Source organism: Lactuca saligna, chromosome 8, assembly GCF_052625555.1.
Source record: "Lactuca saligna cultivar CGN05327 chromosome 8, ASM5262555v1, whole genome shotgun sequence".
Classification (NCBI taxonomy): Eukaryota; Viridiplantae; Streptophyta; class Magnoliopsida; order Asterales; family Asteraceae; genus Lactuca; species Lactuca saligna.
The window spans coordinates 28,414,785-28,430,000 of NC_136424.1; the positions used below are offsets into that span (position 1 = coordinate 28,414,785).

The window sequence follows — 15,216 nt, forward strand, 5'->3', positions numbered from 1 at the left end:
ACATATTCTACGACTTTTGTTTAGATTGCTAAGGCTAAAAAGTCTTCTATCGTAAATTAACTATTTACGTCTCCCGGTGTCGTGCCGATTTTGCCGTAAAACTTCGGCGGGCCATAACTTCTTCGTTATAGCTCGGATTTCGGCATTCTTTATATGTACGGAAACCTTGAGACATATTCTACAACTTTATGTAGAGATATCGGGATTATCTCACACTTTAATTTTGACGCTCATTTTTATTCTTTATTAATTATACATTTATAATTAAATAATAAACACATAAACACACATAATTCACACAATACTCAAATATTCAATACTTATTACTTCAAAAAGAGTTATAATAGTTGACCTAGACTATTACATTGACAAAAATGCTTAGCCCTGAAAACCCGGGCGTTACACTCGACGCGTAGTAAGAGGATTTCAGAGGGTTGGTGAAAACGTCTAGACTCGCCGAGTCGCCATGGTACTCGCCGAGTCTGGTCAGAGTTGACCGTTGACCGTTGACCAGAGTTGACATGTGTTGACTTCTTATAGATAGTCAACCTTAGAGATATAAAGTGCTAATTAGAAACATATAATGTTATAGGAGGATTAGAGCTCGGAGGATCGAGCACGAGGGATTTTCAGGATTCGTGAGATACCGAAATACGCGAGGTGAGTCTTCTCACTATACTATATTACCTTGAGTAGGTAACCAGAGTTATGTGATAGAGTATTTGTATGCTATGTATGTTATGTGTTGTACTGCATTATTTCTATGTGATTTATGTAGTGCATGTTTATCAGAGCTAGAACCTGAGGGTTCACAGGGTTTGGGTGCACGGACCCATAGAGTTATAGCCTCGAGTGGCTAATATGTATTATATGTGGTATTTTGGGGAATTCACTAAGCCTTGTGCTTACAGTGTTTGATGTTATTGTTTCAAGTACTAGTGACGACCGCAGGAAGGCGCCGACTTGATCCGTACACACACACTCGGAGTTTTTACATTGTGATCTTGGGATTTTGTATTAACCTATATTGGATAATTAATATGGTTGTTTGATGAATATTAATCGAAGTATGTTTTATAAGAAAATTAAAAAAAAAAAAAAAAAAAAAAAAAAAAAAAAAAAAAAATTATTTTGAAATTTACGGTGTTACACGTGGTATAGAACAATATGTTTCAAGAAGTATTCCTCGGTCTTTATAAAAATCGAGCATGTATCTTGATTTAAATTCAGATCCATTGTCCGTTCGTCGGTGCTTTATTCTTTTGTTAAATTGCGTAATCACCATATTGTAAAATATTGTAAGGTAATGGGACGCTTTAGATTTTGTTTTCATCAAATAAACCCCAACACCCCATCTATGATCATTATCAATAGATAGATAATAATGTGCACCATCTAACGAAGAATGACAATATCTACCCCCAAAATATCCACATGGATTAAATCAAAACATTTAATAGTTTTAGAAAGCTAATAGGAAAAGTCAAGTTGTTTTGTTTTGCACGAATGCAAGAATCAAAAAGATTATTAAAAACTCCTATGCTATCTAATTTATTTATTTTCCTAATGACTGTTTTTGGAGCATGTCCTACTCTTCTATGCCATACTTCTCTTTGTGCCAAAACCGACATAGCAACTTTCTTTTGCTTGAAGGACTCCAGATAATACAGTCCATCATGCTATGTACTCATCTGTACTCATCCCAATCAGGCTCTTCGAATGTAAGTCCTGAATGGAACATTTATCTGGGTAGAATGTTAGAAAGCAATTTAGATCATGAGACACTTGACTTACTGACAACAAGTTACATTTAAAATCCAGCACATTTAGGACATATTTTAGTTTAAAATTTTCTGTCAAACTAATGTCCCTAACACCCTTGTTTAGACAAGATCTCTATTTGAGATAGTTACTGGTGAATGTTTTTCATGATTTTGGTTTTATTTTAATCAATAATCATGATGGGTTATGTGATCACTAACACATAAGTCAATAATCCAAGTTTTATGTGAGTATGTTGTGCCTATCATGTGTGTCATAGGAGCCACCTCTTTTGGTTTTGATATTCGAAGGATTTGAACAAGTCTTTCATATTCATCTTTGGTGAGACTTGGAATATGATTGTCTTCACTGAGTGTCGCTGCCTTTGATTGTTGTTGTTTCTTTTGGTTGGTTTTGTTGTTATTCTTTCTATTCCACCATTCTGGATATCCGTAAAGCTTCATACATCCATCAATGGTCTAACCACTTTGTTACAATGGGAACATGATTGATCTTCGGTTTTTCCTTTTTTTCGATAATCTATTCTTTTGTTTGGTTTTCGGTTTGTGATATTCCATTTATTTGAAATGCGGCCACTTTAGTGGTATTGTTGCGAGTATACCCAATCTGTTTTTGTTGTTAATCTTGACTTACAAGATGGTAGGTTGCTCCAAGTGTTGGAAGGGGTGTACTGCTTAATATTTGTAATTTAATGGCTCTATATTCCTCATTCAATCCCATGAGAAAATCATATAGTCTTTCTTTGTCCTTGGTTGCGTTGAATTCTTTGGTTAATTCACATGAACACCCATTACACTTGCACATGGGTAACGGGTCTATGGACTGGATTTCATCCCAAACACTTCTCAGTTTTGTATAGTATGTCGAGCTTGACATGTTTTCTTATCGAATCAAGGTGATAGTTCTTTGAAGTTCATAATCTCATGGAGCATTTTCTTTGCCAAATATTTCTTCAAGATCAAGCTAAATATCTCGAGCAATGACTGTATATTTCACATTAATCTTGAGTTCTTTCTCCGTCGAGCTCACGAACCATCCTCGAACCATGGTGTTGCGTCGCTTCCAGTTTATCAAGTCTTTTAATCCTTCAGCGGGCATGGGAACAGAACCATCAACAAAGCCGATTTTATTTTTCACAAACAATGCATTTATCTTGTTTTTACTATCACTATAGTTCTCATCATGCAAAACGCTTTCACACATAAAATTCTGACTCGGATGATATGATGGCGTCAGGAAGTATGGGGAAGACAGGTCCAAGACCGTTTTTTCTGTTGAAGATGATGTGTAATCGGTTTTATCTCCGGCCATGATCTGCGATTGCTTCTAGTTGTTTTATGATTAGCGGTCACAATATTAACTCCCGCTCTGATACCATTTAAAACAAAGAACTGGATAATTTTTATTGATGATAATTTTCAATCGATTCTAGGGAAGGCTATATATAACCAAAGAAACAAAGAAACCTAATCAAGCTATAACTAGGTAATTGGAATCAAAATCATAAACTGGAATCAAAAATCATTAAAAAAAAAATTAAAAGATAGACTAGTGATAAAGCTAAAACATAAAAGGAGAGTTTAGTAAAACTAAAATTCTATACAAAAACATGTTTATTTCGTATTAAGTTTATATTTGGTTGGTTCTCAAATATAAAACTAATTAATTCCGGATATCCAATTTAATATATAAATTTTTATCCGAAATTTTAGATATCCATTTTCAAATACATATTTAGATATCCAAAATCCACAATTCAAAATTTCAGATATTCGGTTTCGAACACCTCTACTTTTGACCATTCTATGTTTGTCAAAGTCGGTAAAAGTTTTTTAAACTGGATCCATGGTTTGGAGTTTAAAAAATTGTTATTTTCGTTGTGTATTATTGTTTTTAACTATATTCTTATTGCATCAAACCCAAATAACGATATCAGAACTATTTTAAGATATTTCTATCAGTTTTTAATAGTTGTATGTCGATTACTGTTTTTAAATCTTCAAGATCCTTAAGAAAAGTCAAAATACAACAACTGTTATTATTTATTTATTTATTTATTTTGATAGTTTAATGGTTTACAAACAAATTTATTAAAGAAAATATTTTGTATTATTAAATTATATATATAGTTTAACAATTCATTAAAGTACTGCTTAATCCCAAAGATAGATCCATTGAATGTTCTTAGTTGTTTGTGTTTTCTTGTGATGTATGTTTATGTTTTGGTTCATATAATTCATAAAGATGTTGGTAAATCATTTGAGTTGTATAATCATTTTAGACGTGGTGAGTTTTTTTTTTCTTGTAATTATTAAACGACTTCTATAGCAAAACTGTAATATAGTGGACCAAACAAATGGATAAGCAAGACCCGCCGATTCGGCCCAAATGTGTTTAATATGTAGGTCCAGTTTAGATAAACCTTTATGGGTTGTTTGGGTAACCATCGACTTGATATCCATAAAACAAAAAGATGGGTTACGAACACAACAACCATCGCTTGTCAATCATTCTCGACTTTATCATTATAAACCGGTGAGTTGCGATGGTAAGTGAAGGCCCTTTCGGCAATGTTAGTCAGCGGCAACAACAACATGACGCGGTTGCAACGGCGACAAGCCATGGACGTAGCAGCAAGAATTCGGCGCATTTTAATTTTTACAAATTATTTTTTGATTAACCATTTATGGCTCAAGGAATAATCCCTTTACAAATGCGCGTAGGCAACTTATTTTTAATTTGGTTCAAAATGTGTGATTGTTACTTGTTTTGTTTGGTTGTGTTGAAAATACTTTGCATTTTCTAATATTCAATCTTATTATTATTTTTTTTGGGTAATATATGTTAATATCTGAATTCTTGATTTGTATTTAAATTGTTCTAATTCTGGTGAAAAGGTTTGTTTTTGTCACTATGGAATTCTTATGGGTTGCAGATCAAAGTTTTAGATAATATGTACACGCGAATCTTTTTGGTTTGTGGATTATGCCCATAACCCGGTCCATATCCATGACCCACGTATAGAGGTTCAGATGATGCAGATCAGATATTATTCACATATACACTTACAATCGTCTCTCTCGTTCTCTTCTTCTCTCAGTTACGGTTTAAAAATTGTCTAGTTCACTATTGTACACAATTTATGTTCTTGATTGTTATTGTAAATTGTTTTAGATTAGGTTTGAGTGTTTAGTTCAGAGAGTAGATTAAGTGAGGTTTGATTTATAAGTATCTTGAAAACCTTCTATTTCTTTGTCCTTAAATGATATAAGAAATGTTGATGTTGGGAAAATCTGGTTTATCACTTTTTGAACATGGTATTAGAGCTTTAGGGCTTCGTTTTTCGTCTCCGACACTCGACGGCTTTCTGATGTTCGTCGACTCGAAAGGTATCTTCTAATCTCTTTTCTTTTTTAGATTTTGTTAGATCTTCACAGTTTTTGTTTGATCTGGAGTTTTTCATTGAAATCTCCAGATTAGTCACATAAACTGTTAAAATATACGATTCTCATTTCGATCTTGAGTTTCTACGATTTTATTTTTTAAATCGAAACGAAGTTTTGTATTTTGTTAAGATCCTGGTATTGTGAGTCTCGGTGTGATTTTGCATATCTATTGCTTGAGGATTGTGGTGATTGTCTCACTGTTAGCCATTCGTTTTTTTTTTGTCTTCGATCGGCCAATCCATTCATTTGAAATAACTCTCTAGGGGTCGAATTTTATCACCGATAAACCCTAGTAGGGAAATGATAAAGGGATTCAATCTGTCTTCGTTTATTCTCAACAACTCTGTGAGGGTTTTCTTGTTCCCTTCTATGATCTATCTCTCCTTTTTAGCTATAGCTATGGGAGATCATGGTTGTCTTGAGTACACCAAATATTTGTTATACTTGGTATTACTCGACTCTATGTTGATTGTTCTTGGCCCAACAAATTGTGGTGACCATCTGAACTTTAATTCAATACAATTGTTTGATTTCTTGTTATTTGTTTTCTTTATTTGGTTTTGACCATCTGAACTTTAATTCAATACAGTCCTGCTGATATACCTGGTGGTAGTGCTAAAGATAACTCCATTGCTTTTGATGATCATCTACAACATATATACAAGGCATACATATAATGTTTGTGAGCATAAGGTCCACCCCTTTTACCTTCAATGTAAAGTTGGTCTGCCCCTTGACCTTCAGCATATCACTGGTCCGCCCGAGTATATTGGCCTTCAACACGAAGTTGGTCTACCATCAACTCCTACATAATATATTTATCAACACATATGTAGCATACAGACAGTTCAACACGACATGAAACTAACTAAGCTAGACTAGTGGACTAATTTCATACTACATGACAACTATATCCTAACATACAAATGATACATACTTAAGTATACAATATAGTAAGAAAAACTCGCTTGGATAATTTCTCAGATGATTAACAATTATCCCAGAAATCTAATTAACAGGCAGCATACCTAACCAGTATCAACCTATAATACTATAACTTATTAGTTCCTATGGATAATTTGGTAATGAAGGCTAGATCTTCATTAATCCCAATGAATGCTTAGAGTTATATCAAATAAGGATCAACCAGGCAGGATAGTTGGGAGACATGATCATTTCGGCATATAGCTTTTCTGAAATCCAACAACAAAGCCATAGTGACCATTCTAGACACCTCTCCTGTAAGTAGATCAATCAATATTATGAATGAAATTACTGATTATACACATTCATAATATCGACTATGAATATAAATAAAAGTTGCACTTAAAAGCGTAGTAAGTGTAGCCTAACCTACAGATAGTTTCTAGCAAAAACAGGAAGATCGCAAACAAGGCTTCAAACTGAAAGCTTCTACCTCTTTAAATCTCTGATGTTGCAGGGCCTCGATAAAGTATCTGGGAACTATGGAGTAAAGGAACTAGGGGTGCAAAATGTTTTTGAGAGGATTCTAGGTGATCGAGTGAACAAATAGGCAGCACAACACAACTATTTATAGAAAATATAAGAGGGCACGTAGTGTCCCCTATCTAGGCACACTACGACACTTGTCGAGGGCATTGGCATGGCTCCAGTCAAAGTGTAACACAACCACACACACCTAAACATGAAATTGAAGCAAAATCACACACCCACACAACTCACAACCACCTCCCATGGTGGCTGGTGGTGACGAGACAAGGCAACTACGGTAACAACTTTGATAGTGGCGGCAGCTATGATGGTTTGTCTTCGGGTCTTTCTATCCATCAAGCGTCCATATCGAAATCAGAAACCCAAAAACACCCCCATGCTTGCGATACACGGCTGAAGCACACCTACCCACCCTTAACAGCGGTGGTGAGCGGCGGCAGTTGACTGGAACGCAACATCACATTACTGGCAGCAGCATACGCAAGTTGGTTTCCCGGAAATTTCTAGTCGCTCACGACCACCCATCAACGAACACGTTACGATCGTCGGCCTCCCACGATCATGCGAGCTGCACACGACATCTCCGATAACGTCACAATGGCTATGATCGTGCTTGGAACGCAGCAATGAAGGACGGAGAGAGAAGGCAACAATGCAAGTTGTAATAACAGCAAGTCCCTTCGCCGGTCGGAAAACGTATATGGAGAGGGGTGGTGGTGCGGCTTGGGGAATCCGGTGGCATAAGGTGGCGGCTGGAAACTTAACTTAGGGTTAGAGTTAGGAGGTGCATGCGTAAGTTATTTATACGCACCTGTCCCATCTCAAACTTTGTCCCTATTGCCACTTCTAGTCCCTCCTTATCCTTCTTCTTTCAAATTAAATCCCAAAACTTACCAAATAACCCCCATCTTTCATAATTCATTACCATTCAAGAATACTTACCAAACACACCCTAACTTCTTAATTCCTTTTTAAAATAACTCCCGAATTACACTTTAACCCCCCGAAGATTCGGATATCATCATTTGGCTTCCCGAAACCAACACCCCACTAATTATTATTTGATTTTTGACTTTAATATAATATTAAATAATAATTAGAATTACTTCTCGGGGTCTCGGGTTATTATTTAATTATTATATTTTAAATGGAATGTTACAATGGCATTGCAACACTTGGATAGACTAAATGAGAGAAATGACACTTAAGGATTATTAATATATTATAAGTTCGAATATATTAATAATATTATTTAATTAGTATTGATCAAAGAATTAATTAAGTGATCAAAAAGAGACTAATTAAATATATGGGGTTGATTGTGTAAATCATCCATTCTTTTATAATGGGCTAATGATTCATGGTTTATTGAATTGGGCTAAAACCTATAAGGTGCTCCATGGATAGTCCACGTGGGTTATAAACCCATGGATCATGGAATATGAAAATCCATGCACATTAGGGTTTACATGGAGTAACCCTACTTGTGACACAACTATAAAAGGACCCCATGACTAGCAAAATCGGCACTACTAAGTGAAGAACAAGAGGGCTAGCCGATTTTGAGTGTTAGTGAACTTCTTTCAAAGTTATTCCAAGGGTTGTGGTGTTGTGTGAGACATTTGAGGCATCACACTTGAGGTGCTAGGCTCATAAGGTTCTTAAGGAATCCAAGAAACAAAAAGGTATGTTCTTCTACTAGCTATTATGTTTTAAAGTTCCCCATGTCATGCTAGTTAGGTTAAGAACCTTGGAAAATCAAATATGCATGTATCTTAGTAAAACATAGATCCAAGGTTTCTAGGGTTGCTTGTACACCTTAGAAGTGTTAGAATGCTCAAAACCCTTCACGTACATGATGAACCAATCGTACTGGAGTACCCAGATGTGTTCCCATAGGATTTTCCTGGGGTGCCTTCGGAGAGGCAGGTAGAGTTCAGGATTGACTAGTTCCTGGTGTGGCTCCGATAGCCAAGGCACCATATCAGTTGGCTCCTCCCGAGATGCATGAGTTGTCTATACAACTTCAGGAGCTGTTAGACAAGGGATTTATCAGGCCGACCAATTCGCCATGGGGAGCCCCGATCCTGTTTGTGAAAAAAGGACGGGTCATATCAGATGTGTATAGATTACCCAGAGTAAAATAATGTAATGTTGAAGAACCGTTATCCCCTCCCGAGGATTGATGGCCTATTTGACCATCTTTAGGGAGCATCATGGTTCTCCAAGATTGATCTGCGATCAGGCTATCACCAGATGCGAGTCAAGAACAAATATGTGCAGAAGACAGCCTTTCGGACTTGATATGGTCATTACGAGTTCATGGTGATGCTATTTGGACTCACCAATGCTCCTGCTGAGCTCATGGATCTCATGAACCGCGTATGCAGACCGATGCTGGATGGGTCTGTGATAATCTTTATTGATGACATCTTGGTTTACTCTAAGATGCAAGAGTAGCATGAGGAGCACCCGAGGGAGGTGTTGGGGACGTTGAGGAGGGAGAGACTTTTCACAAAGTTTTCCAAGTGCGAGTTTTGGTTGCACGAGGTGTAGTTTCTGGGGTACCTCGTCAACCAGAACAAATTTGTGTTATCTGGGGCTTCTTATAACGAAGAAGATGTTCAACTTCAATCCTTTATCAAACACATGAAGACATGGAGGAAGAAATATTATTTCTTTGTACATAAAGATTACTCCAACCCCACTACCAACACTCACACTTACTCTCCCTGATGCTAAAAGTCCAATACATACACCTGCTATGCAAATTGAGTTTGATGGTCAAATCAGAAATTGATACATCTTCCCTGAATTGTGGTTTTGCATAGGACAATGGTAGCCCAAGAACTTTTGTGGTTATTTTTTTTATTCCTTTTCCATTACAAAATAAATTTTTAGATCAAAAGTTTATTGAGGTCAAGTTTAGGAATATGTTTCAGATAAGAAATTGATTAAGATCAAGTTATGTGTAGGTTTCATAGCATGAAATCAATTTAGATTAATATTAGGTTTTAGATTAATTTTTTTTTCAGTAGTGGTGAAGGAGGATGAAGGGAAATATGGTTTGATTCAGGTAGAGAGACTAAAAGGGGTAGTTTGTGAATGGTTTTTGGGTTTAAAATCAAAGCAGATGACGACAGTTCATCAGATCCGAAAAAATGAGTTGTTTTTGTCAAAACTTTTTAAATTATATATATATATATATATATATATATATATATATATATATATATATAATAAAATATTATGATTACATAATCTTTTATCATTTTTCTAACTACATATAGATAAAAACTATAAGAAAAAAATAATAAAACAAAAATAATAATTAACTAAATATAAAGTATAAAAGAAATCTAATATCTAAATATAATTAGGTGGAGCTGACTTGCTTCTTAACAGGGTCAGTAATATTTAATTAGCGATAAGAAACGATAGATGGGTATGTAATCTCTCCAATGATGGAGTCTTTCATGTGGATGCCCTTAGATTGCGAATTGATTGGAGAGATATGTCACCTGGAGAAGTAACAATAACCTAGACACATGACATCCCCTTAAAGGTTAATTGCTTTATGCGGATAGTTTACCTAGATCGAATCCCAACTGCATGCACCTTTATCAAAAGAGGTATTCAACTTGCATCCCCCACATGTACCTACTGTGAAGCCGAAGATGAAGATCTTGCCTACGTACTACTTTACTGCCCAATGGCAGCTAAAGTCTGGGAATGGGCATACATGTTTACCAATTTCACAACATTGACGAACTAGTGAGATTTGTAGCTTAATGGGGGACATGTCCAAAAAAAAGACTTAATCAACATTTGTTATGGAACCATATGACATTTTTGGAAGGCAATATGCGATTGGATTTTCAAGAAACTTAGGTATTCACCTACTAAAGTTGCTGATTTGGTAAAAACTAATGTATTTTTATGGACTAAGGCCCTGTTTGATAGCCTCTTAATTGAAAATTTAAGAGGCAAGCTCTTAACTTTTCAGATGTAGACTGTTTGGTTGCATATGATTTTATGCCTCTTCATTTTTAAGTTGCCTCTTAAACTTTCAGATTTAATGGAATGTATGAAAAAAATCAAAAGAACCCTCGTTCCCTTTTTGCCCAAATACTTGAGCTCTTTCCCTTTTCTCTTTCTTCCTCACAAACGTAGCTTCCACTGAAACTTCGATTGAAACCCACCACCATCCCCTCCGGTCATCCCCTCCGCCAAAGACGCCGTCTCGCCATCGTCACCGACAGCGGAGCTCTCTAGCTTCCTCATCGACTCCAATTCTTTTCCACCCCTTCTCCTACAGGTCTGATTTTGTTTGCATCCATTCGATCTGCAATGTCGTCGCCATTGCCGTCTTCGCCTCCGCCTACTTCTCCTATGCCGCCTTCGCCTCCGACTTCTTCTGTAGGTAACGTTTTCATTTTCTCCTGTTATATAATTCGAGTTTAATTATTGAAAATCGAGTATGTTTCCCCTAATCCCTGTAACCCTAGAACAATATAATCGTTGTTTTTTTTTTCCTGAAAATCAAAGGCTTTTTTTTTTCATGAAATCAGAGCATCTTTTGAAGGTGTATTTATGTGGTTCCACCAAACTAGAACCTTACTTTTTGTTTAGTTTTGGTTCAGTTTTGTTTTATGATAATGTGTTGATTTCGAAAATATATGGGCTGATTTCTGATTTTGTGTTTATTTGGTGGAATATTTTGCTGAGAATGTAGAGAATGTGTTATTAGTTGTTGGAATATTTTGCTGATAATGTAGAGAACGTGTTATTAGTTGTTGATTTGTTCTTTTTTAGTGAAAATGTGTTCCTAGTTGCTAATAGAAGTTGTTGATTTTGTTCATTTGCTAAAATATGTTGTCAATCTTGTTGTTATGTGCTGAATTGATGTTGACATTTGTTGTTGAACTTTGAAATTTGATAATATTGCTGATGAAATCATATGCTTTGCTTGTTTTTTTCCTAAAAAATGATAATGTTTTGCTAATGAAATCATATTCTTTTTTGTTTTGCTTGATGAAATCTGAATATTAGCATGTTATGGATTCACTAAATGAAAGTATGATGTTATATCTTGAACAGGTGGTGTCTATTAGTGGAGAAGATTTCATATCCACAAGCTTAATTTCTTAGATTTGTTATGGATGGTGAGGGTTCTAAAAGATTTCACAAAGCATTTGAATATTCAGATCTTAATTTCAGAGGTTACAACCAAACATCATTTGAATATTCAGATCTTAAAAATTTAGACCCTCTTAGAAATTCAAACCTCTTAAAAATCCAACTTTTAAAAATTTAGATTCTTCCAAACGACCCCTAAGTATAGAAAGAATCATTGTTCTCTTCAGTGGGTAGAATTGTGTGTTAACCCTTTTAGTTCTATGTAATATCTCCTTTATCTTGTACCTTCTTCCCTTAGCACCTTGCTAAGTGGAGGTTTTTGTTTACTAAAAGTTTGCCAATTCCAAAAAAAACTCTAAATATAATCAGATGATAAAATAAAATGTTATTAAATATAAGATCAAATGGACAAAACATATAAGAAAAATAAAAAGTTAGGAAAGTATGGTTTTGGAATATGTAACGCCCGTAGATCTGGGCTAGTCAATTTAAGGACAGTGAGCGTCAAAAATGACTTTTTTTGGGAAAGATTATTTAGAATGATTAATCTTAACTAAGATGTAGTTTATGTTACGAGGTTTCCGAATATATAAAGAACGTCGAAATCCGAGTTATAACGAAGAAGTTATGACATGTTGGAGTTTCACGACAGAATCGGCACGACATAACGCGACGTAAATAGTGAATTTACGATAAAACGATATTTATCCAAAACAATCTAAATGAGAATTGAGTATCTTATCGATAGTAGTGCAACGACGGAAAGACGGACGAAAACGGACGTTAGACGAAGGAGTTATGAGTTCATAACGGAGTTTTCCTATCCCGGCCTACTAAAATAATATATAAGTAATATAATTATAATATATTAAAAATAAATTCAAAATTAGCCAATGGAGTCTAAATGAGAGTTGTAGAGCATAATCTCACCTTCGCGTCGATATAAAGAACGTCGAAAACAGAGTTCGTATGCAAAATTTATGAATTTCTGAAGTTCGGGGCGCGAACCCTAAAGCCGTGTCAGAGACCACAACGTGGCAGGTCTTCTGACACCTCCGGGAGTCCCCCAGATGCAACTTGAGATGACGCATGCAGTGACGACCAAGCCCACGACGTGGCAAAAGGTGCCACGATGTGGCAAGGGCCAGTTTTGCCTTATAAATAGATTTGAAGGGCCAGCCGAGTTTGGTTGCTCATTCTCTCATCTCTCACCCATATTACCTCGATTTACGTGCAAAGAAGTACCCCCGAAGCCCCGGTATCATCCTGAGACCCGAAGCGAGTCCCGAAGTCCGAAGATCCCGAGAAGAAAAGAGTTTCGAGCCGAAGCTCTGCCCGCGAGAAACCCGGTGTGAAGTGATCCCGGTTTCACTGAACAATACTACTTCTACAAGTCATACTGCTGTCTGATCATCTTCTGATCAAGTGAGTGTGTGGTCACTTTCTTCTAACAGATAAATATTAAGTATTTGCTATGAAATATGTGCTATGTGTATAATATAAAGTTGTTTATATGTGTGAGTGTGTGGTTACTTTCTTCTAACGCATAGATTTGAAGTATTTGCTAAGAAATACGTGTTATGTGTTTATACATTGTTTGCTTATTTGAGATGAGTGTGGAATGGACGTTTTATATAGTTTTTAAATGAGTTAAACTGTATATGTATTTTATATCTGCGAATATGTTGGGTAGAACATGGGTAGATGAGATAGTTGGTATGTGATAAAATGAGGAGGTACGGAAGATGCTTAAGAAAAATATTGGTAGATGCACCAATTATAGAATGTCATAATCCTGGCAGATGCGCTTATAGGATAATGTCGGCAGATGCGCCAAATAGAGATGTCATAATGCTAGCAGATGCGCTTAAGAATAATATTGGTAGATGCACCAACTAGAGAATGTCATAATACTAGCAGATGCGCTTATAGGATAATCCTAGCAGATGCGCTTATAGGATAATGTCGGCAGATGCGCCTAAAAGAGAATGTCATAAACCTGACAGTCGCGCCTCATAATGTATTATGTAATCCTGGCAAAGGCGCTTAAAGGATGATGTTGGTAGATGTGCCTTATGTAGCAATAGATTTTGTGCTAATTCCTTAGGTCAATCCTTAGGAATGAATGAATGACGGGTAGTTGAATTCTTAGAGTAAAATCCTAAGAAATAAAGAAGAAAATTGGGATGGGTAATTGGGTTGATTGTTTGATGGTTGACTATAATAATTATATTATTGTGGGTTGAAAACCCTATATGCTCACCAGACTCCCAAGCCTGACCCACTCAGTTTTCTTTGTATCACAGGTATCGATATGAAGATATATTTCACGGAGAGATTAAAGGAGATGTAAAATCTTTAGTGTAAATAATGTAAGTTCTGTTTTTGCTTATGTGTCTGTATCGGAACATGACATCCCGAGATTTGTTATATAATGAAAATACATTTCTTTAAAGAAATGCTTTGATAAATCTTTATCATATTTTTGGAACAAATTCCGCAACTGTTTTCTTTAAAAGATTACTCTGATTTTAAAAACAAAACATAAACAAATCGGTATTTTCTAGCCGAGAAATTGAGGATGTCACAGAATAACCTTTCAAAAAAGTCTTCTTTTTAACAATAAAACTTTTCATTTATTTTTTAACTAATAAAGTACTTTAAAAAAACTATCATTGAAAATATTTTTATAGTCTAAAGGTAATTTTACAATGGTTTAACTATTAGGCTAAAGAGAGTAGAGGTGTCAATGAAGGTGTTAAGAAAAATACTAAATGTGTTACATAATTCCCTACTTCATGCCAATGAGGGTGGTAAGAAAGAGATGCCAATGGATAATGGGTGTAGCGAAAGAATAGAAGAGAGAGAAAGCATGAATGTGTGTTGTGATTGGTTGATTTGTATTTTTTTTCTCCACAATTAAATCTATTAAATTGTAAAATTTTCACTCCCTACACTTTTTGTGTTAGATATACTAAGCCTACGTGTCATGAAAAAAACTTAAAAATCCTATGTGGCAAAATGCTAAGAGTGTTAACACTCCCTTTAACCTTAAGATAGACCGTAGGAAAATTATTATGTATATTTTTGGTTTTAGATTTTACTAATAATAGTTTTGTATATCATTAGATTTGATTTTTATATAGAAAATAAATCATAAAAATGTATTATAATTTATAAAAAAAATTGGCAATGCATTTTTTTTTTTTTATGTTTGGATTTTAGAAATTTGCCATAATACTTTGGTACATTGTGTTGTCTGATCCATATATAGAAAATAAATAATAAAAACTCTCCATGTAATTTATAAAAAAATGTTCATATATGCAATTTTTTTTTTTTTTTTTTACAAAAATGATCTACATATTCAAATAGT

The 15,216-nt window shown here is 35.2% G+C and overlaps 1 long non-coding RNA gene across 1 annotated transcript; it reads left to right on the forward strand.

Annotated features, from left to right (window-relative positions):
* Positions 1-10,807: 10,807 nt before the first annotated feature.
* LOC145013270 (uncharacterized) lies at positions 10,808-14,175 on the forward strand. The gene is made up of 3 exons (XR_013664901.1): positions 10,808-11,124; positions 11,802-11,866; positions 14,147-14,175. It is a non-coding gene; the product is annotated as an uncharacterized LOC145013270 (long non-coding RNA).
* Positions 14,176-15,216: the final 1,041 nt, after the last annotated feature.